The following is a 24,510-nucleotide window of genomic DNA, read 5'->3' as shown; positions in this document are numbered from 1 at the left end:
TTGGAGAAAGATGACAGTGGAATCATCAGCATATTGAATTAGGGAGGATTGATTACAAGCTTTGTGTAACTCATTTGTGAAATGAGTATATTTCGAAAAACAAGAGTCAAGACAATATGAGATACAGTTATCAAAATGTGTACAATAGTGGTACAGTTAAAGTTAGACCAACTGGTAATATCACATTTCTTAAATAGTAACAATTAATTTCAATGACATGAAAGATGTAAAATACATATTGGTGTAGTACTCAGTAGAGTATAAAGATATTAAGGAAGATAGGAATTAAATGAAAATAAAACATGAAGTGCTACAGGAAGAAAACAGTGCAATTAGGATTTAGTGAAAACACATGGTAACAGAAAAGTATTGTGGACTAAACAAAACACAGGAGGAAGGATTACAAGTAGAAAACAGTGCAATTAGGATTTAGTGAAAACACATGGTAACAGAAGTGGACTAAACAAAACACAGGAGGAAGTATTACAAGTAGAAAACAGTGCAATTAGGATTTAGTGAAAACACATGGTAACAGAAAAGTATCGTGGACTAAACAAAACACAGGAGGAAGTGTTACAAGTAGAAAACAGTGCAATTAGGATTTAGTGAAAACACATGCTAACAGACAAGTATCGTGGACTAAACAAAACACAGGAGGAAGTGTTACAAGTAGAAAACAGTGCATTTAGTATCTAGTGAAAACACAAGGCAATAGAAAGGTATCAGGAGTAAAATAAAAAACACGAGGAAGCATTACAGATAAAATTCAGTGATATTAGTATCTAGTGAGAACACAAGGTGGTAGAATTGTGTAAGTGGCTATGGCTAGGGCTAAAGATGTAGTGGCTAGTGCCAGAAATGTGCAATAAGCTGGCTGCATATGTGTGCACACCCATAAACTAATACTTTGTTGAAGCACCTTTTGATTTAATTACAGCATTCAGTCTTCTTGGGTACACACCTGCCATCAATTAGAGAGACTCCGATTAACCCCAAATACATTTCAGCTGTCCTAGTAGGATTTTCCTGACATTTACTCAGATGCCTCCTACAGCAAATGTCATGGTTCACACGGAGCTTACAAAGCATCAAAGGGATCTCATTGTTGAATGGTATCAGTCAGGAGAAGGGCACAAAAATTTTTTACAGCAGTAGATATAACATACAACACAGTGAAGACAGTCATCAAAAAGTGGAGAAAATATGGGACAACAGTGACTTGGCAAAGAGCTGAATGCCCCTCCAAAATTGATGAAAAGACAAGATGAAAACTGGTCAGGGAGGCTGCCAAGCACATTGAAGGAGCTGCAGAAATTTCTGGGAAGTACTGGTTGTGTACTACATGTGACAACAATCTCCCATATTCTCCATATGTCTGGACTATGGGGTTGGGTTGCAAGATGGAAGCCTTTCCTTACACAGAAAAACATCCAGGCATGGCTAAAATTTGCAAAACAATACATCAAGTCTCCCAAAAGCATGTGGGACAATGTGTTGTAGTCTGATGAGACCAAGATTGAACTTTTTGGCCACAATTCCAAAAGGTATGTTTGGCGCAAAAAACACACTTTGCATTACCAAAAGAACACCATCCCCACAGTGAGGCATGGTGGTGGCAGTATCATGCTTTGGGGTTGCTTTTCTTCAGCTGGAACTGAGGGGCTTTAGTCAAGGTGGAGGGAATTAGTAACAGTTCCAAATACCAGTCACTTTTGGCCCAAAACCTTCAGGCGTCTGCTAGAAATCTGAAGATGAAGAGGAATTTTACCTTTCAACATGACAATAACCCCAAGTATACATCCAAATTAACAACAAAAAAAATGGTTTCACCAGAATAAAATTAAAGTTTTGGAATGGCCCAGACCTAAATCTAATAGAAAATCGGTAGGGTGACCTGAAGAGGGCTGTGCATAAGAGATGTTCTGGCAATCTGACAGATTTGGAGCACTTTTGCAAGGAAGAGTGGGCAAATATTGCCAAGTGTGCCATGCTGATAGACTCCTACCCAAGAAGACTGGATGTTGTAATTAAATCAAAAGGTGCTTCAACAAAGTATTAGTTTAAGGGTGTGCACCCTTATGCAATCAGCCTATTGTACGTTTTTTATTTTTTATATTTTTCCCCTAGCAGATTTGCTCATTTTTCAATTGAATTGTACAGGTTATAGGTCACATTAAAGGTGGGAAAAGTTTTGTAATGATTTATTGTGGTCTCAGTTTTTTATATCACAAAAAAACTGGCATTTTAACAGGTGTGTGTACACTTTTTATATCCACTGTATATGTATATTTGTGTGTATTCCCCCCTCTCTATTTACCTAACTTCCTTCCTATGAGGTATGTGGACTAGATAATAAGCACCCACTTTCAGCAATGAGGTGTTACAGAAAAAAGATGAAAGCTAATCAAATGAAACCGAAAGTAAAGTAAAAAAAAGGCATTACATAAATAACCTAACTCTGATATATAAGTGATGCTACTTGTAAAGCTGTGATACTGTACTGCAGGTGAGGTAAAGCTGTGATATTGAATCACGAGTTTGGTAAAGCTGTAATGCTATACCACTGATTACGTAAAGCTGTAATATTGTACCACAGAGTTTATAAAGTTGTAATATTCTATTACAGGTTAGGTAAAAATTTAATAATACCTCAGGTTTTGTAAAGCTATAATACTGTACCACTGATGAGGTAAAGCTGTAATATTGTACCGCAGGTTTGGCAAAGCTGTAATTCTGTACTACTGATTAAGGAAAGCTGTAATATTGTACTACTGATTAAGGAAAGCTGTAATATTGTACTACTGATTAAGGAAAGCTGTAATATTGTACTACTGATTAAGGAAAGCTGTAATATTGTACTACTGATTAAGGAAAGCTGTAATTCTGTACTACTGATTAAGGAAAGCTGTAATATTGTACTGCAGGGAAGGTACAGTTGTAGTATCGTTCCACAGATTTTGTAAATTTGTACTATTGTACTAGAAGTTAAGCAAAGCTGGAATAATGTACCTCGGGTTTGCTAAAGCTTTAATATTGTAACAACAGATTAAGAAAAGATGTAATATGGCACTACAGATTAGTTAAAGCTGTAATACTGTGCCACAGATTATGTAAAGCTGTAATACTGCACCACAGGTTAGGTAAAACTAATATTGTACTCATAGGTTTGGTAAAGCTGTAATATTGTACTACAGATTAGGTAACACTGTAATACTGTACTACATGTTAGGTAAAGCTGTAATACTGTACCGCTGATTAGTTAAAGCTGTAATATTGCAGTACAGCTTTGGTAAATTTTTAATATTGTACTACAGGTTAGTTATAGCTACAATATTGTACCACTGATTAGGTAAAGCTGAAATATTATAGTGAAGGTTAGGTAAAGCTGTAATACTGTGCCATTGAATACGTAAAGCTGTAATACTGTACCACAGTTTTGATCAAGCTATAATATTCTACTACAGATTAAAAAAACTTTTTATCTGTTTTATTGTTTTTAAATAAAGAGTCTTGCCGTGTGAGTTCTTCGTGCAGCACTTTATTTTTACTTTATTTATTGTGCTTTGCTGCTCGTACTGCACCCTTTGCTCATTCTTGTTTTATTATATATTGCAGTTATCACAAGGTGTGGTACCCAGGGGCATTAGGGAACTGGAAGGGCTTGCTACTGGCAAAATAAAATAAGCTTTAACTAATTTATCCCCCAAATTCTGTCCTCTTTTATAAGCAACATAGGGTGTATTACAAATAATCTTAGGCGGGAGTTCATCTATGTAAAAATTTCCAACAATGTTTTACTAATTCCCAAACTTTTGTGCTTAAAATATTATAAGTAGTCACAAAGAACATTTTTTCACCCTCAGCAAAATAATTCCTATTACTAGAATGAGCATATCCTTTGCTATTGTTACATCTCGGGAGGTGGGACTGCATTAATTTATCAATAGAGTCCTTAATTAAATCCTCACTATAACCTCTATGTAAAAACATAGACAAAGTATGACAAATTTGCTTTTGTAAATCCAACTTATTATTATAAAGCCACAAAGGGGGAGTCACCATGGACCCTGGGAACTACCGCCCCATTAGCCTGATGAGCCTGGTCTGCAAGGCTATGGAGCGTATCATCATGGAACTTATAAATAATCACATTGGTAATCTCCAAACTCTGGACCCTACCCAGTTCAGGATTGTAAAAGGCAGATCATGTCTCCTTACCCTGATAGACTTCTTTGAAGCGGTCACCAAAGCCGTAGATGAGGGTAAGGTGGTTCACACAGCCTATCTAGATCTCGCCAAGGCTTTCAACACCATCTCCCACTCTGGAATTATAGACAAACTCACTAAACTAGGTATAAATCCCTATGTCACAAGACGGGTTGCCAACTGGCTCACTGACAGAACCCACACTGTGAAAGTAGCAGACTCTAAATCCAACTTCAGACCAGTGGCAAGTGGAGTACCACAGGGTTCAGTCCTAGGTACTCTCCAGGTTGCTATCTACTTCTCTGAAATACAGGCTAACACAGAAGGTCTTTGGCAAACAAAGTTTGCAGATGACTGCAAACTAGGAGACATAATCAAAACTCCTAACGATGTGGACATCCTACAAACGGGCCTCACTGATACAGATGCCTTATGTCAAAGCCATGGCCTCAAGCTCAATGCCAAAAAGTGCATTGTCATCCCTTTTGGTAAAAACTTTGTACCCATGAACTACCACATAGGCGGTAGTCTACTTAACACCGAAAGTGTGATAAGAGACCTTGGGACACAGGTGGACAGTAGTCTCTCATTTGATAATCACATTGCCACAATAGTCATGAAATCCTACTACACGGCACACCAAATCACAAAAGGTTTCTCATCCAGGAAAAAAAGAGGTCATTGTCCCCTCTACTCATCACTTACTAGACCCATTATAGAGTACAATGCCCCTTTTGGTATGTACCTCACAAGACATCTACAACAACTGGAAAGACCACAGAAATACCTCACAAAGAGGATTACCGGCCTCAAACAGATGCCCTACGCAGACCGTCTCAAAAAAACTCCAGCTTTACTCTGTCACATACTGCCTATTCAGAAGTGATCTCTGCCTAACATACAAAGCTATGTCATCCAGATAGCTAAATGGGTAGAGTTACGGGTTTGTGTATAGTAGGTTCAGGGTTCGAATACATGGAAGGAAAAACATGAATTCATTTATGTTGGGAGGGTGGCTTAATGGCTAAAGTGTTTGCCTTACAAACACAAGGTGCAGGGTTTGAGTTTCACAAGGGATAACTGGCTAGGCTTAAAATGGCTCGCAGGGGCAGTTAGCCTAGAACTGAACTACAAACAAACCCAGAGCTGTTGGACATGCTCCACGTAAAGAAATCCCAATCCCTCCGAGCTACATGCTCTAGGGACCTAAGCCTTGTCACCACAATAAACAGAACATGCTGGAGGGATAGATTCCTGTCCCAGAGACTTCCCATACTCTGGAACAAACTACCTATCTATATCAAACAAAGCTCCTCATTAGCACTCTTCAAGAAAAATCTTGATGATTGGATGAGAGATAGGAAATTCACCCCGGAAATCACTTCTGTGGCTCTGCTTGACAGGTGCAGAGGAAAATAATTTTCTTGGGTGGCAAAATCCAGGGTACCATTTGGCAAGGCTTATATAGGCCCTAGGGCCAATAGCCTAGTACCTACCTATGAACCTATGTTGCACAAATTCATTTTTATATATGTAATCCAACTCAAACATAGCCATAAAGAGATTCGCATACATGGGGCCAAATGGTGTCCCCATGGCTGTGCCTCTTAACTGAAGGTAAACAACTTCATTTGAACTAAAATAATTATGTAGCAAACAGAAGTGAATAAGTTCTACCATAAAATGAGACCTCGGGCTATCATCTAAAAAATATTGCAAGTCTCTTATTCCATCATTATGCCTAATATTAGTGTACAAACTGCATACATCAATAGTAATCCAAAACATATTCTGATTTCAATGGATGGCTGATATCTTATCCAGAAAATCAAATGAGTCTTTAATATAAGAGTCCAACCTCTCTACATGTGGTAATAAATAATTGCGTATGAAAACCCCAACATTATGTAAAAAAAATAGTTTACAGCAGACACAATAGGACACCCCGGGGGATTAATATTGTCCTTGTGTAGCTTGGCAAGATAATAAAAGGTTGCTAAATAACAATTTTGATAAAGCTATAATATTCTACTACAGGTTAGGTCAAGCTGTAATTGTGTACCTTTGATTAGGTAAAGCTGTAATATTTTACTACAGGCTTGGTAAAGCTGTAATGCTGTATCACTAATTAGGTAAAGCTGTAATACTGTACTGCAGGTTTGGCTAAACTCTAACTGTACTACTGATTACGTAAAAAATTTATTATTGTACCACAGTTTAGGTAAAGATGTAGTAATGTACCTCAGGTTTGGTAAAGCTGTAATACTGTAGCACATATTAGGTAATACTGAAATATTCTACTGCAAATTAGGTAAAGCTGTAACACTGTACCACTGATTAGGAAAAGCTGTAACAGTCTACTACAGTTTAGGTCAAGCTGTAATTTTGTACCTTTGTTTAGGTAAAGATGCAATATTTTATTGCAGGTTCAGTAAAGCTGTAATACTGTACTACTGATTAAGTAAAGCTGTAATGTTATACCACAGATTGTGTAAATTGGTTTGGTAAAGCTGTAATATTGTACCACAAATTAGATGAAGCTCTAATCTTGTACTACAGGTTTGGTAAAGCTGTAATACTGTACCACTGTGCTGATTAGGTAAAGTTGTAATATAGGTTTAAAGGCTGGTACTACGCTATCGGCCCTAGGCCCTATACAAGTCTAGCCATAGCAATTCCCTGGGTATTTCTTCCCACAATATTTACTTCCCTAGACCGCTGTCTAGTAGGTCAAATGACGTGATCCCCAGGGTGAATTTCCTATCTCCCATCCAATTGTCTAAGTCCCTTTTGAAGAGGGCCAAGGAGGTGCACTGCATGACAATGTCTATTCCAGAGTATGGGGAGTCTCTGGGTCAGGAACCTATCCCTCAAGCATGTTTTGTTCATTGTGACGACAAGGTTTAGATCCCTGGAGCATGTGGCTCTGAGGGATTGGGATTTCTTTAAGTGGAGCATGTCAAACAGCTTAGGGTTTGACATGGCCTTGTATGTTAAGCAGAGATCGCCTCTGAGTAAACAATATGCCAGAGTATTGCTGGAGTTTTTCTAGATGGTCATCAAAGGGCTTCTGTTTTAGGCCTGTCATTCTTTTAGCGAGGTACCTCTGCGGCCCCTCCAGCTGTTGCAAATGTCTTGAGAGGCAAATACCAAATGGGGCATTGTACTCTATAATAGGTCCAATGAGGGATGAGCACAGTGGGACAATGTCCTCCTTTTCTCCAGATGAAAAGCCTTAGTGATGAGGTGTGCCACACAGAAGGATTTCCTGACCACTGTGGTGATGTGGTTATCGAAGGTGAGACCACTGTCCACCTGTGTCCCCAGGTGTCTCATCACACTTTTGGTGTTTAGTGTACTGCCACCTATGTGATAATTCATGGGTACATGTTTTTTCCCAAAGGGGAAAACTATACATTTCTTGGCATTGAGCCCGAACCCATGGCTCTGGCACCAAGCATCTGTTTCTGTAAGGCCCTTTTGTAGAATATCCACATCATCTGGGGATTCAATAATGTCTCACAGTTTGCAGTCATCTGTGAACTTTGTTAGCCAGAGTCCCTTAGTGTTGGCCTGTACTTCAGAGAAGTAGATGCCAAACAAGAGCATTCCCAGGACTGAACCCTGAGGTACTCCACTTGCCTGGAGATGGATTTGGAGTTGGCTACGTTTACAGTCTGAGTTCAGTCAGTAAGTCAGTTGGCAACCCATTGAGTAACATAGGGATTTATGCCCAGCTTAGTAAGTTTATCTACGATTCTAGAGTGGGGGATGGTGTCAAAGGCCTTAGCAAGGTCCAGATAGGCCCAGTGGACCGCCTTACCCTCATCCACAGCTCTGGAGACTGATTTGAAGAAGTCAATTAGGTTCAGGAGACAAGATCGGTCCTTCATGAACCCAAACTGGGTGGGGTCCAGTGTTTGAAGGTTGCCAATGTCTTTGTTTATAAAATCCATGATAATGCGTTCCATGCCCTTGCAGATCAGGCTCATCAGACTAATGGGACGGTAGTTCCCAAAATCCAAGGTGGATCCCCCTTGTGGAGTGGGATAACTGTAGCTGTGCACCACTCAGTGGGCATGGAGCCTGAAGTGAGGCTATGATTAAACATGATACTTAGGTGAGGTGCCAGTTCATTTTGTAGTTCATGTAGTACACAGCCCAGGATGTCATCTGGTCCCACGGATGCTGTATTATTAGCTTTGGAGAGTGCAGTTTCTACCTGTGTGGCCATGATTACTGGAATTTGGCAATCTTTTGGTACTGGGATAAGCCCTTTAGGAGGTGAGAGGGGGTTGAAGTTGGCACTAAATCGATCTGCCAGGATACTTGCAATATCCTTGGGATCAGTATATTGAGTGCCATTCTGTTGTAGCTCAGAGCAGATCTGAGCATTGCCATTTAGATTCTTGACATAGCTATAGAATGCCTTGTGGTTGTCTTTGGAATCTTCGGCAATTTTATTTTTGTAACTAGCTTTGGAGGATTTTATGAGGAATCCCAGCTTCTTACTGAGGCTGGTAAGGGAGTTTCTTTGCATCCTGGTATCATTATTCTTTCAGAAAGACTTGGCTAGGTGTATAAAGGTCATTAGCCTAGTAACAATCTATGACGTCATAAACCTATGCATTCCCTAGGCCTCGAGTGGAGTGGAAGACCAAGGAGGAGCAGGATTACAAACCCGATGAGGAGGCTTCAAAGTTATCAAAGCATTAAATAAACCCAGAGTAAAATCCTGCCATTCACGCTTGGGATCCTTAACAATGGCAATATGCTTAGATATTTGCTTATTTTCTTCTGTGGGACATCCACTTGGATCGCCTTCTGAGATTAGACCCCTAGAAAGACTCAATGGTTGTAAGAATTTCCTCTCTTACTAAGATATAAGGAATCCCACTTTGTCCTTCAGATATAATCAGTTAAGATTCGCCTTAATGTGAGGTACAGATGTTTGAAAAGCCTTCAAGGGTGTGAGAGAAGGTAGATCCATGCTAGCTGAAGATGGGGTCAGAAAAGGAATATGAAGCAACCACCGGATGGTCCTTAGAGCTTTCACCAGCCCTGAAAGATATTGTAACACAATACAATATAATATAATATTGTACCACAATTTTTGCAATGCTGTAATATTGTACTACAGGTATGAAAAAGCAGTAATATTGTAACAGTGATAAGGTAAAGCTGCAATACTGTACTACAGGTTTGGTGAAACTGTACTACTGTACCACTAATCAGGCAAATCTGTAATATTGTACTGCAGTTTAGAGAAAGCTGTAACAATGTACCTCAGGTTTTGTAACACTGTAATATTGTACCATAGATTATGTAAAAATGAAATATTGTACTACAGATTAGGTAAAGTTGTAATACTGTACCACTGATTAGTGAAGTTGTAACATTATACACAGTTTGGTTAAAGCTTTTATATTGTACTACAGGTTACGTAAAGTTGTAGTGATGTACTACCGATTAGGTAAAGGTATAATATTTTACTACAGGTTTGATAAAGCTGTAATAATATACCACTGATTAGGTAAAGTGGTAGTATTGCACTGCGGGTTTGGCAAGGCTGTAATAATGTATCAATAATTAGGTACAGCTGTAATATTGGACTGCAGGTCAGTTAAAGCTGGAATATTGTACAACAGATTTTGTAAAGTTATAATATTGTGTTTACTACAATTTTGGTAAAGCTGTAATAATGTACAACAGGTTTGGTACAGCTGTAATATTGTACTACAGATTAGGTAAAACTGTAATACTGTACTACAGATTATGCAAAGATGTAATACTTGACCACAGTTTTGTTCAATCTGTAGTATTGTACTGCAGCTTATGTAAAGATGTAATATTGTACCACTGATTAGATAAAGCTGAAATATTGTACTACAAGTTAGGTAAAGCTGTAATACTGTACCAATGATTAGATAAAGCTGCAATATTGTACAACAGGCACAGTAAAGCTGTAATATTGTACTTCTAATTAGGTAAAGCTGTAATATTTTACTACGTTTGGTAAAGCTGTAAAACTGTATCACTGGTTAGGTGAAGGTGTAATATTGTATTCCTGGTTAGGTAAAGCTGTAATATTGTATGTCAGATTTTGTAAAGTTGTAATATTGTACTACTGTTTACGTAAAGCTGTAATAATGTACATCAGGATTGGAAAAGATGTAATACTGTACCACAGATTAGGTAAAGGTGTAATGTTGTACTACAGGTTTGGTAAAGCCTTAATACTGTATTACTGATTAGGTAAAGCTGTAATATTATACTACAGCTTAGTTAAAGCTGTAATATTGTTCTCACTGATTAGTTAAAGCTGTAATATTGTACTAAAGGTTTGGTAAAGCTGTAATGCTATAACAGTGATTAGGTAAAGCTATAATATTGTACCGCAGATTAGATAAAGCTGTAATACTGTACTCATATTTTGGTAAACCTATAATATTGTACTACTGGTTAGGTAAACCTGTAAAACTAACACTGACTAGGTAAAGCTGTAATATTGCACCAAAGTTTTGGAAACTCTGCAATATAGTACTACAGGTTAGGTGAAGCTATAATATTGTACCACTTATTAGCTAAAGCTGTAATATTTTACTACAGGTTTGGTAAAGCTGTAATATTGTACTGCATGTTGAGCAAAGCTACAATACTGTACCGCTGATTAGTTAAAGCTTTAATATTTTACTGCATCTTAGGTAAAGCTGTAATAATGTACCTCAGGTTTGGTGAAACTGTAATATTGTACTGCAGATTAGATAAAGCTGTTATACTGTAGCACTGATTAAGTGAAGCTGTAATATTGTACTGCAGGCTTGGCAAAGCTATATTATTATTGTACCACAGATGGGGTAAAGTAATAATGTTTTACCACAGGTTAGGTAAAGCTGAAAATAATGTAGGTCAGGTATGGAAAATCTGTAATATTGTATCATGGATTAGATAAAGCTGTAATTCTGTACAACAGGTTAGGTAAAGTTGTACTATTGTACTGCAGGTAACACAGTGTGGGTATATGACAGCCAAATACCTCTTGCAGCTTTCCAAGGATTTCAGATATTTTGCACAACAATTTAGAAGAGTTTACAGAGTGATGGTAGTGATGACAGAAATGCATTCCAGGGTTTGGATGACAAGAATTTGAAGGCATTCTGACAGCGATTTAGAGCAGTTTTAAGTATATTGAAGGTAGTAGCACCACAGGGTGAAGACCGTAACTGTTTCTCCAAGGTTTTACACATAAAACTCTCACCTGATAAAAGATTACATGCTTCAGGAAATAATTTAAATATCAGCATACAAAATGTGCAGACTGGTGTAAATGCAATTGGTAATCAACCTGCCATTTCAGTTTCATTCTTTCTCCGGTGAAATTAAATCGAACAGTGATGTAGTTTACTTAGGTAAATTTGCAGCTAGTGTTTCCCTGAGAATGAATAGCAGTGACTGGTAGACTGTACGCTGTGACATGGGACAAAAGATATATATGAATGCCATCCATGGATGTGAAAGTTTAAATTATTATGAAAGATTGTGATATCTAAACGTGTACAGTGTCTCATACAAATATTTAAGATAAGATCTTATTCATGTTTATAAGAGATTTAGAGACAACTACCTCTGGAAATGTATGGGATTATCAAAAAGTAGCAGAAAATCATCAGACAACCTGTGTAGAAGATTATATAGGAATGAGAGCTATACTGATTTTTTCAGAGAGAGTAGCTGATCTATGGAATAGCCTACCAAATTATATTAGAGCAAACACTAGATTGGATTTTTTAAAAACTACCTGGACACATTATAGGAATTATGTTTTGTTATACTTGCAGACTGTAAGCACATTACTGGTCTTGCCTGAAATATTTATATGTTTGTATGTCTGTATTCCCTTTCCAGTTATCACTGTAGCCTGTTTTGTTGGTATATTAATAAGCCTATAGTAGCCAACTAGTACAGACTCCGCTTCTTGTAAATTCATGTCAATATGCTTAGTCACTGTGAATGCTTCACACTGTATACTACGCAATATATACAACATAAAAGCCAACCAAAAATGACAAAATATAAATTAATAAAATAAGCAATAAACATTAACAGAGCAAGTCAAAAACAACTGCCATCTAGAAGATATTTCACCAAAGCCAGGTCAAACAAATATGATTTTAAGGATGTCTTAAAAGAGGTCAGTCTGGAACACTTTCTAAGCCACTAAAGAAGCAGGATCCAAAGTTGTGCAGTCTTGTAACCCAAAGGTCACATGCTGGAAGATTCAAACCATGCCCCACAGCTGTAGTAGAGCACAATGCTCATGAAGGACATTAATCGGCAATTGTCTCCTAGTACTTGCAGTTTTTTCTGAAAAAACATAGCAGTGTGAGTACTACAGATGATGCTGCAGTCATGTAATCACAACATGATACACTGCTATGGAAAGGTTCATGTTTACATTGTTGATATTTAACTATGATCAGATCATGTTTGTTGCAGATATTGTGTTGTTTTTAGTTGTGGGACTTGGAGAAGAGGAAAGGGTGAGTGTTATAAATCTTTTTTACTTTTCTTTGAGTTTGTGCAACCTTAGAGTTAGTATATAAAGAAAATGGCAGTGTGGAGCCAAAGTCTTCTCATTGCGGGATACAGAGGTCTATAGCCCTCCTCTGAAAATAATTGCTTCATGGTATATGCTGATTACTGTCAGTATTTGAAAGTTACGATTATTGATGTTTGTCTAAGCAATACATGATTAAAAGACTTTCGACTTTTCCCGGTTAGGGGTTACCACAGTGGAACTCCGGTCCGCTCATGATTGGCAGTGGATGTTTATGGTGCCGAGTTGCCAGCCCGATGCCCAACCTTCAACGAAGGCATACCCATTCATGCTCACACCTACCTGCATGTCATTAACGTCACTCGACCACAGGGAGGACATGCAGACTCCACACAGAAGGCGCTCCAGCCGAGAACTGAACGGGAGAACCTCTTGCTGTGAGGCGACATACATGATTAATCACAATAAATCTGCTTAGTGAATAGTTAATTACTAAAAAAAACTATAATCTGCAAATGTTGTTATAACAGCAACTGGGTTCATAATGTTAGCTCTTGGAGCTGATAGTGGGTGAAAGAATAAGAATTCAGTTTTTATCAGTACTAATTTGCATTGTGTAAAAGAAGTGCAACCATACCCCTCAAGTGTACCTCATTACGAGGAACGAGCCTCATTTGGGGTCTTAAAAAGTTCATGTTCCTCAAAGTTCCTCAATGTTCCACATTGAAAGACCCTGTCACACATTCAGTTTAGGAATTTTAAGTGAAATCCATGGTAAATAGAAATGAATCATATTCATTCATTAAAAGATCTCCTTTATAAGTAAAACCAGCATATTTAACCATTCTATGGCCTTCCTAGTTGAAGTTGTTAGTAAGCCATTAGTATGTGTTCCACATTTTGCCCATTTGTTCCACATTATGAGGGCTAGTGTTCCTCATTTTGGAGATGGAAGATTGAGACCTATGAGTGCAACCCTAGAGGTAGGTTGGATATGAAGTTAAAAGAGGTATGCCCCAATCTCTTTTGTTACAGACTGCTTTGTTAGAACGGACTAGCTGAAAGCAAACCACATTACTGATATAATATTACAGCTTTACTAAAAATGCTGCAAAATTAAATTAAAACAGCAGAATAGGAAGTTAGACATAAACCATCTTAACTGGCCACTGATGTAGTGGTGGTCAAGCATCTTTAGATCATACATTGAATGCCATGGTGAGTTTCACTGCAATGTACTGTACTGTGCAAGTTAATGGGGCAATTTTCAACTGTTTTTGCCCATTTCTCCACTGTGGTGCAACAGTGAAATTGATATGTATAATTTAGGGAGGTTCCAGTGGTCGAGCTACTCCCCCCCACCACTAAAGAAGAGAACGGGGGTTTGCCACCCTTCAAAAAATTCACTCACCTTTTTCTGTGTTCATTTTCCGAAAATGGCAAGTCAAAAAGATGTCATACAATAGCAAATAAGTAAACCATCATAAACCATTTAGTACCATGCTATTACAAGCTCCTAATAAAGAAAACCATACTTTGTACTAGAAAGCTCTGATATTAGTTGTTGCTGTACCAGTGAAGCTAGGAGCAGCTAAACTCACAAAAAATAAGTACATCTACATGGAAAAAAACAAATCAGTAAGCTCTCCAGCTTATAGTATTGCAAATGGTGCAGGAAGAAAACAATCTATCTGGTCTTTAAATCAGTCCATAGCTTTAGACTTGTAAAAATGATAACTTGAAAGGTGAGTCTAAATCTCTTGTCTAGCATTGTAATAAAATGAATGTTTGAGTAAGACAGTTTCCCAGTTATGGAGTGTAGCCATTCCATGACAACCAATACAACATTTTTCCAACAAGGGTAGTAGAAGGAAAAGTGTAGCAGTAGCAGTGTGTGCACCACATGTTTTAAATAATAAATGTATTGTTTTGCTTAAGAAAACACTCAGCAGCACAGTTAACAAAAATATGGAATATCATAGAGTGGCTGTTTTACCGGTAAATAGAAATATTAGTTTTACTTACTTAACCACAATCAGATAAAACCTGCGATTATATATTTTAACTGCTTCATGCTTAGGAGCTTTGGAAAAACGGTGATGAAAGTTTAAATAGTAAAAGGATTTTCTGAATTTCCAGGAGTGCAAAACCATGAAGGACATGCTCAGAACATGCAACCGCTCCCATACATATGGACAGTGACATCGTAATCACAAGTACACGTTGGAACAAATTTGGCTAATAGCAGTTACCAAACAGAGCTATAATACTTGTAATTTAAAGCACCTTTTACATAGACCATTCATTTTCACAGATGCCATCTTATTCCTGTTCAGAAATAGACCCTGTTAAAAGCACTGAAACAATGGCACACGAAGGCACTGAACAATGAGGCACAAGAAGGGAACTGGAGTTTAACATGGTTGCCAACAGAAAGGCCAATGTGGGGATGCAGAACACACTAGCAACCCTGTTCAGTATATAAATGGGGGTGAAACTGTGTAGATAGCGAAGAAGAGAACAGGAAGCTGAGGTAACCATAAGGTATGAAAGGAAGGGGAGAAGGAAGGGTAATTTTTCTGTGGCAAAATAGACCCTTTTTAGGTTTTACAAAAGTAGGTGGGGAAGGTACTAAGGAATGGTTATGGATGAGAAAGTAGTACCGAGGGCAGATAGACACACACAGACCACAGATAGACAAGGCTAATATCTACATAAAGATTTGGAGAGTAGTGGAAGGACACCAACATAAAGAGGAATGACAATTCTTGAAAGGGAGGGCTGAAAAATTAACAAAAAATGGGAAATCTTACATAACAGAAGAAATGCACCAGGATGGGGATGGTGTAAGATCTGGGCAGGGTTGGTTGTCATGCCAGCTGAGAGGGCAACAAAACTAAGCATCACTTGCCTGGTCATCAGATGGTATGGATGATATGGGACAGATGCAATTCTGGATATCTGATGGTTGGGACTTGTCAGTCACGAGACTATACCGGCTATGCCAGGAGGCGGTTAATGTTCTCAATTCAAGTGTCTAGCTGCTGATGCACTTCAGCAGCAACCAGCATCCACATGTCTTGTGGAGTGACCACCCCCTTGTCCATTCTCAGCAAAGCAGCCTTTACCCCTATCTTGATCGGCAGACATAAAGGGCGCCAGCAGTTCTTCTAGGTCATCTATAACAGAGCAGCCTTCAACTCCCTACTAAGAGACAGACTGTAAGCTACTAGTGACCCAGCACCAGATGAAACTGAAGTCAGCTGACGTAATCCTTCTCTTCTTAGTCTTCCACAACTGGGTATTCAGAAGGAAGACAATGAGAAAGCATCATTAAACATGTGTATGATAAAAAAAAGACAAATGAGAACTGGACGGCCATGCAAGACATACACACTCCACCTTCTGTGGCAGTTACCCATGTTTAATTGTCACTCCTGTGCCACTGGAAAACAGATTATGTTCTGTTAAATTTACATTTTCATATGATCAAGATGTTGAGTGAGTCTGGGAGAAATGGCTCCTGAGGGTACCTTTTAGTAGTATGGAGAGAAAGGCGTATCCCAGGTGACTGAAGAATAAGCATACTAATGCCAGTGTGCAAGAACAAAGGGGGCATTCACAACTGCGGGCAGTACAGAGGCATCAAACTCAAGTCAAACTACATGAAAGTTCTGGAGAAGGTAACTGATAAATGAATGTATAGATCAGTAGAAAGCAAGATGGAAGATCAGCAGTTTAAATTCAGATCAGGATGCACCATAACTGACCCAATGTTTGCAGTGAGACAGCTAGAAGAGAACACGCTAAAGATGAAGAAAGAGTCAAAATGGGTATTCCTAGACTTGAAAAAAGCATATACAGAGAGCCCAAGAAAGCTGATTTGGGCAGTCCAACTGTGATTAGAGGTCCAAGCAACATTGGTAGAATTAGTGCAGACTATGTACAAGGACTCAATGACACAAGTATAAACAGTGTTCAGACTCACAGTGGGGGTTCTCAGTGGGAGTGAGTGTGCATCAGGTTTAAGCTCTAACCCTGATGTTCATACTTGTTGGTAGACTACATTAGCAAACAGGTTGGATGGAATATATCAACAAAGTTGCTCTATGCTGATGATTATGTTGCTACAAATTATCTCATTTGCAAGGAGTCTCTTACTGATAGTAGGGAAGTTAAAACACTCTTAGATAGCGTAGCTTGTACAAGTGATGTTGTTGTCTTTCGGCTTTTCCTGGTTAGGGGTCGCCACAGTGGAACTCCGGTCCACTAATGATTGGCAGTAGATTTTCACAGACGCCAAGGTGCCAGCTCGACATTCAACCTTCAATGAAGGCACGCCCATTTATGCATGTCTTTCGAATGCCCACCCAACTGCGGGGAGGACATGCAGACTCCACACAGAAGGCACTCCCCGCACTCCAGCAGAGAATCGAACAGGAGAACCTCTTGCTGTGAGGCAACAACGCTACTGCTGCACCACTGTGGAATAGCTTGTACAAGTGATAGGACGTATTTTTTACAAATCACATATAGAAAGTCAGGTCACAGAAAATGAAAAGATTTTTTGGTTAAATACTTAAATGGAAAAATATTCCTGTTTAAAAAATATAAGTGTGTAGAGCATCCAAGCCTAATTTTGGACACGTGTTCAGACAGGGCAGCGTGCACTTGTCAAGGTCAGGGAAGAGAAGTTTTGCAGCAGATATTTTGCAATATTCCACAAACACAAGGCAAGATTTCTGAAAGGTCAAAAATGTAACAGTTCACAAATGGCAACATTTGATGAATCTGTGATGGTTGTTAATGCTAAAAGCATATTTTAAAATTTGCTACGCTCCCACAAGATTGATGTTGTTACTGTTTGGGAAACATGGTTATAGAACAATGACTGGAAACCAGTTCTGTCTGGGTATAAATGTTTTTACTGTAACAGATATTCTAACAAAAAAAATCAACAGGCGGTGTTACAACAGGGATTAAAGATAGTTATAAGACCTGTGATCATTGCATGTTCAGTGATGACACCAATACTATAGACTATGTGACTGTGACAATAAAGACAACCCTGGAACATATAACGGTTGTTGGATCATAGAGATCACCAAAGTCAAGTGCTGATGAACTACGGGAAGTCATACATTTCTTGCATGTAACACAAGAAGGAAGAATAACAGTGGTTGGCAACTTATAATATTGATTCAACTACATTAGTAAGGAAAATATTCACAATGTATGTTCAGGAACAACAATTGCTTGAAAGTGTAAAAACCTACCATGGAACGGAACATAATAGACATTGTTTGTATTCCTAGAGAAATTACTTTGAGTCAAGATTTACAACCATTAATATGTAGTAATCATGGAGTTAAGGTTAATTTGTTTTTAGATAATTTTGCCAAACTGTAATCTAAACCAATACACAAGAATTAATATATTGTATGGAAGCAAAACAGTCACCAATTACAACTAATTGGAGTGATGTATTTAGTGGAAAAACTGCAGAAGAAATGTGGAAAGTTTTGAAAGAGTATGTATTTGAATGAAAAAAGTTTAGCATCAGGATCTAGGCATACAATGCCAGGGGGATATATTTCAATAAGAACAAGATACCTGATTATGGTGAAAGATAAAAAAATATAAGAAATGGAAACGAGGTGGAATTACAACTTTGAAAACTAAAATAAAAAAGCTGGAAAAAATAAGCATAGTGTGAGACAAGATTAAGAAAAAATTGAAGAAAATGTATTTAAAGATATTGAGCATAATTGCAAACAATTTTCTGGATACATAAGATGTGGAAGCAGTAAAGGCATACGAATTGATAAACTGTGTGTAGATTCTAAAATTTATTCTCAGACACAATGAATTATAGATATTGTGAAGAAAATGAAAACACTGTCATCTGTGTTAGCTTGTCTGGCAGGAAATTTGTGTATATTCTCAGATTAACTTGTATTGTGTGCCAGCATATCTAATTGTGAAAATGTAAATATGTTTTTAAAATGTGAGTATTTCCATTTATACAAAATGTTTAAAGAATCTGTCAGTGTTTTTGATACATTTCTAATTGCACATGTTTGTGAGGGAGATTCCAAAGTACAAACTGTCTGTGCAGAGTCAGCTGATCAGTAGGTGATGATATTAGAATGTTCCTGGTTGCTATGTGATTTTTGAACAGATGATTAACAGGAAAAGGAACTTGTTCAAATAGCTGTTATTTTTAAAATAAGACAGTTGAGACTGTTAACCTGGGATATAAAAGAGACTGCTGCAGTTATTTAAGTGTTACAGTTAGTTACAATGCTGTGCAGTAGATAGCAAGGAGGAGGACTCACTAAAAGTTGTAAGCCTGCCTTTGCCTCGCTGTTATGCTTTAGATTAGATAAGGGGCAGTATTCCCTAGTTAGATTAGGAAAGTTTAGTTATCTAGATAGAGTTTTTCTAAGATGATGGACTTCTATCCTACAGTTTAATTTTATATTTCTGGTGATTGAATTCTGGTGTTTATTGAAATTTATTGATTTATATTCTTGTAATTATTTTACTTATTATCAAGTGTTTTTATTACTTTACATTGTGGCTGGACAATCAGTATATTCTTTAGAAATTAGAGAGTGCTTATACCTCTTTGATACTTCCCAGGTCACTTTGTCTACCTGGCTGCTTCTGTTCATAGCTAATGACCATAGCTTTGATATTTACATTTTAATAATTGATCACCCTTTAAATGGTGTGTAGACCTTTCTGACTCTGGTGGCAGAGTTTACCATTTGTATTGGGGAGGGAAGAGAGCTGGAAATCTGTGTCAGGCTTCCCATAAGTGTTGACTGTGTCAGATTTAAATTTATTTTGAGTGTGAGTGAGTCAGAGGTCTTAAACTGAAACACATTGCTCTGATGAGTATAATAAAGGATCGCATTTGGAGCCACTGGGGATGCACAAGCCAGAGCATTTCTTTGTGCCGGTCCCAAGCCCGGATAAATGGGGATGGTTGCATCAGGAAGGGCATCCGGTGTAAAATTTTGCCAAATCATACATGTGGACAACAGTACAGATATACATACTGGATCGGTTGAGGCCCGGGTTAACGACAAGTGCCACCAGTGCTGTTGCCCAACAGGGTGCTGGCAGAAACTGGGCTACTGTTGGCCAAAGGAGGAGAAGAGAGGGAAGGCATGCCCAAAGGCAGGTAAAGGCTAGGACTGTAGTAGTGAGGTCCAGAACTTTGAATGTTGGCAGTATGGCTGGTATAGGGAGAGAGCTAGCTGATATGATGGACAGAAGTAAGGTTGGTATATTGTGTGTGCAAGAGACCAGATGGAAGGGGCGCAATGCTAGGTGTATTGGAGGTGGGTTCAAATTGTTTTATCATGGTGTGGATTGGAAGAGAAATGGCGTAGGGGTTATCCTGAAGGAACAGTATGCTAAGAGTGTTTTGGAGGTGAAAAGAGTGTCGGATAGAGTGATGTTGATGAAGCTGGAAATTGATGGTGTAATGATGAATGTTGTTAGTGCATATGCTCCACAAGTTCAGTGTGCGATGGATGAAAAAGAAATATTTTGGAGCGAGTTGGATGAAGTGGTGATGACTGTACCCAAGGGTGAGAGAGTGGTGATTGGAGCAGATTTCAATGGGCATGTTGGTGAAGGCAACAGAGGGGATGAGGAAGTGATGGGTAGGTATGGTGTTAAGCAAAGGAATGCAGAAGGTCAGATGGTAATGCATTTTGTGAAAAGGATGGACATGGCTGTGGTGAATACGTATTTTAACAAGATGGAGGAGCATAAGGTGACATACAAGAGTGGAGGGAGATGCACACAGGTGGATTATAACATATGTAGAAGGGCCAGTCTGAAGGAGATTGGAGACTGTAAAGTGGTGGCAGGGGAAAGTGTAGCTAAGCAGCATAGGATGGTGGATTGTAGGATGACACTGTTGATCAAGAAGAGGAGGAGGAGTGTGAGGGCAGTAGTAAGGATCAAATGGTGGAAATTGAAAAAGGGTAATTGTGAGGTGGAGTTCAGGGAAGAGTTAAGACAGGCACTGAGTGGCAGTGAAGAGTTACCGAATAGCTGGGTAACTACAGCAGAGCTAGTAAGGGAGATGGCTAGAAAGGTGCTTGGTGTGACATCTGGAAAGAGGAAGGAAGACAAGGAGACCTGGTGGTGGAATAAGTACGTACAGGAGAGTATACATAGAAAAAGGTTGTCGAAGAAGTGGGATTGTCAGAGAGATGAAGAAAGTAGACAGGAGTATAAAGAGATGAGGTGCATGGCAAAGAGAGAGGTGGTGAAGGCTAAGGATAAGGCGTATGAAGAGTTGTATGAAAGGTTGGACACTAAGGAGGGAGAAAAGGACCAGTACTGATTGGCTAGCAGAGGGACCGAGCTAGTAAAGAAGTGCAGCAGGTAAGGGTGATAAAGGATAATGAGGGAAACATACTCACAAGCGAGGAGAGTGTGTTGAGCAGATGGAAAGAGTACTTTGAGGGGTTGATGAATTTAAAGAATGAGAGAGAGAGAAGGTTGGATGATGTGTGGATAGTGAATCATGAAATGCAGTGGATTAGCAAGGAGGAAGTAAGGATAGCTATGAAGAGGATGAAGAATGGAAAGGCTATTGGTCCAGATGACATACCTGTGGAAGCCTGGAGGTGTTTATGTGAAATGGCAGTGGAGTTTTTAACTAGATTGTTTAATGAAATCTTGGAAAGTGAGAGGATGCCTGAGGAATGGAGAAAAAGTGTTTTGGTACCGATTTTTAAGAATAAGGGTGATGTCCACAGCTGTAGTAACTACAGAGGGATTAAAATTGATCAGTCACAGCATGAAGTAATGGGAAAGAGTAGTGGAAGCTAGGTTAGGAAGGGAGGTGATGATTAGTGATCAGCAGTATGGTTTCATGCCAGGAAAGAGCACTACAGATGTTGTGTTTGCTCTGAGAATGCTGATGGAGAAGTACAGAGAAGGTCAGAAGAAAATGCATTGTGTCTTTGTGGACTTAGAGAAAGCATATGACATGGTGCCTAAAGAGATGTTGTGGTATTGTATGAGGATGTCGGGAATGTCAGAGAAGTATGTAAGAGTGGTACAGGATATGTACGAGGGTAGTGTGACAGTGGTGAGGTCTGCGGTTGGAGTGACAGATGTGTTTAAGGTGGAGGTGGGATTACATCAAGGATCAGCTCTGAGCCCTTTCTTATTTGCAATGGTGATGGACAGGTTGACAGACGAGATCAGACAGGAGTCCCCATGGACTATGATGTTTGCAGATGACATTGTGATCTGTAGTGAGAGTAGGGAACAGGTGGAGAAGACTCTGGAGAGGTGGAGATATGCTCTAGAGAGAAGAGGAATGAAGGTCAGCAGGACTAAAGTAGAATATATGTGTGTGAATGAGAGGGAGGATATAGGAATGGTGAGGATGCAAGGAGTAGAGGTGGTGAAGGTGGATGAGTTTAAATACTTGGGATCAATAGTTGAGTAATGATGAGTGTGGAAGAGAGGTAAAGAAGAGAGTACAGGCAGGATGGAGTGGGTGGAGAACAGTGTCAGGAGTGATTTGTGACAGACCAGTACAAGTAAGAGTGAAAGGGAAGGTCTACAAGAGGGTAGAGAGACCAGCTATGTTATATGGGTTGGAGACAGTGGCATTGACAAAAAGGCAGGAGTCAGAGGTGGACATGGCAGAGTTAAAGATGTTAAGATTTGCACTGGGTGTGAAGAGGGTGGACAGGATTAGGGATAGGTATATCAGAGGGTCAGCCCAGGTTGGAATGTATGGAGACAAAGCCAGAGAGGCAAGATTATGTTGGTTTGGAAATGTGCTGAGGAGGGATGCAGAGTATATTGGGAAAAAGATGCTAAGGATGAAGCTGCCAGGTAACAGGAAAAGAGGAAGGCCTAAGATAAGGATTATGGATGTGGTGAGAGAGGGCAAGCAGGTGGTTGCTGTGACAGAGCAAGATGCAGAGGACAAGAAGAAATGGAAACAGATGATCTGCTGTGGTGACCCCTAACGGGAGCAGCCAAAAGACGATGATGATTTGGGGTTGACAGAGGTATATAGTCCAGTTCCAGGAAACAGAGCATGTTCCTGTTTTGCTCTTAAGGGAAATTTGTGAAATGTTGCTCTTATGTGCTCTGGTGTTTTCCATGATGCTCCCACACCGGTGTCAGTTGTGAGGATTGAGGCTCCTTAATTACTGACCTGGGTTTTAAGTGGGGGACGTCCCATTATTTAGTGGTAGTCTGGTGGGACTCAGACACAACAGATTATAGATGTATTTACAAAATCTTATGTAAACAGTTTGACTCCACAAAGTGGGTGATAAGTTGTCCTAGTGACATCCAGGTAACTTCAGATACTGAAATAAAATTAAATTTTATTGAAAAAGAACTATGCACACTGGATCCAGACAAAGCATTGAAAGGAGAAGGAATACGTAATAATGACCTGAGAACACTTCAGCAAGAACTCATAGCACCATTATATCTATTTACTAGGTTGCATAAGAACGGGGAGATTTCTCAGGATTGGAGACATGAACTTGCTAAACCTGTCTTTAAGGGGAAGGAGAGTAGGACAAATCCAGAATCATACAGACCCTTAAAAATACATTCATGTGAGAAAATAATGGAGAAAGTAATATTTGATATGTTATTGTCAGAATTGGAAAGGTTGGGATGTGAAACCATGTGTCAGCATGCATATGTTGAAAACAGATCTATTACCACCTGTAACATGATATTCTATAACAATATAATACCAGCTATGAATGAAAAATTACTCTGTGATGTAATGTATATATATTTAACTTCAGCATTTGATAGGGCCATAAAAACACTGACTAATAAATTATAACAATTAGGTATTGACATTCTCTTGATAAGACGGATAGCTGCATGGCTTACAAATAGGACATGGCAAGTATCATACAGCAATTGGACAGGTGAAAGTCTTGGTTAGAATCAGGATGTCCCACAGGGCTCTGTTCTAGGCCCATACACTTATTTAGATTGCATCTTTCAAATACATCTTTTGAATCTGAGGTTTATAGGTGTTTACTAGGCTAATGACCATAAGGGCCTTTCTAAGCCTAGCCATGCATCCCAAATCTCTGACAAGGTCTTGTACCCGTGATAAATGAAAGGGGCTTAGGAGAAGAAACATTTACAAGCAATGGCTTGGGAGATTAACCATTTATAGGCTGCCTGTGTTCATTAGAGACATAGGTATCAAACCAGCGATGAATTTCTTGTTCCTCGTCCAATTATCCAAGTTCTACAGTATGTACGTAGACAAGTTGAAAATGGGTAAACTGATCACATGCATTACAGATGGGGGCTGTCTGCTAAAGAACTTGACTAAATTGACTATTTGGGCACAGGAGAATAATATGCTGATAAATACATCAAAAACTAAGCACATGACATTTTGGAGACAAACTGAAAGGTGAATATTTAATGCAGCACACAGTGATTATGTAGATTTGTTTAAGGAGCTGGGTATATGGATAGATCCAGCTTTGAGTGTTTCTAGTCATATCAACCCATTAGTTAATGACAGTTATAGAACAATAGGTTGCATACAGAGATATGGAAAGTCTAACAAATCAGAAATGATGACATCATTGTTTGTTAGTTAAATAACATCCATACTCGAGTATGAAATAACAAAATGGAAACCTTTTAAGAAACAATCATGAGTAAACTGGAAAGAGTACAGCAGAAATATACCAAGG

Source organism: Protopterus annectens, chromosome 14.part0 (assembly GCF_019279795.1).
Source record: "Protopterus annectens isolate FY-2018-M chromosome 14.part0, PAN1.0, whole genome shotgun sequence".
NCBI lineage: Eukaryota > Metazoa > Chordata > Ceratodontiformes > Protopteridae > Protopterus > Protopterus annectens.
Note: the sequence above shows the minus strand (reverse complement) of the source record.